At 45.8% G+C, this 705-nt stretch overlaps 1 protein-coding gene across 15 annotated transcripts in view; it reads left to right on the top strand.

The window, feature by feature from the left end:
* Positions 1-705, top strand: part of KIF1A (kinesin family member 1A) — a 160781-nt gene that overhangs the window by 154606 nt on the left and 5470 nt on the right. The window lies entirely within an intron of this gene.

Genomic DNA, 705 nt, shown 5'->3' with positions numbered 1-705 from the left:
GGATTTACAGTATTTATATGCCGCCCAATCACTGGGAATCCGAACAGTTTACAACAGATAACAATAAATAAATAAATAAAAAATAATTATTTATAACAGCCAGTTCCCTGCCCTCAGGCTTACAATCTAAAAGACACGACACAAAAGGAGAAGGGAATGGTGAGGAGGGGAGGGGATCAGGTCCAGCAGTTCTTCTCTCCCTCTGAGGCCTGGACCAAGGCAGATGGACTGGAGGGAGGGCTCTTCTTCTTCAGGCTAGCCCTGGTGGAGCTGGGCAAGCCTATTCTCTCCCTCACAGGCCAAAAGATGACAGTTAGGAGGGAGGGCGCTTTATCTTCAGGCTGGCCCTGATGGAACTGAGCCAGCCTATTCTCTCCCTCACAGGCTGAAAGATGACAGTTATGGAGGGAGGGCGCTTTATCTTCAGGATGGCCCTGACGGAACTGAGCCAGCCTATTCTCCATATTCAATAGTAGGGAATCTTGGGAATTGTAGTTGATTTTGGCACCAGAGCTCTCTGACAGAGAAGGGTAAATGCCTCACAAAACTACAGTTTTGTCAATAAGACCTGTAAGCAGAAATGTATTCAATAGTAGGGAATCTTGGGAATTGTAGTTGATTTTGGCACCAGAGCTCTCTGACAGAGAAGGGTAAATGCCTCACAAAACTACAGTTTTGTCAATAAGACCTGTAAGCAGAAATGTA

Source organism: Sceloporus undulatus, chromosome 3, assembly GCF_019175285.1.
Source record: "Sceloporus undulatus isolate JIND9_A2432 ecotype Alabama chromosome 3, SceUnd_v1.1, whole genome shotgun sequence".
In the NCBI taxonomy this organism is placed as follows: domain Eukaryota; kingdom Metazoa; phylum Chordata; class Lepidosauria; order Squamata; family Phrynosomatidae; genus Sceloporus; species Sceloporus undulatus.
The sequence above is the reverse complement of the archived record's forward strand: the minus strand, read 5'-3'. Positions and strand labels throughout refer to the sequence as shown.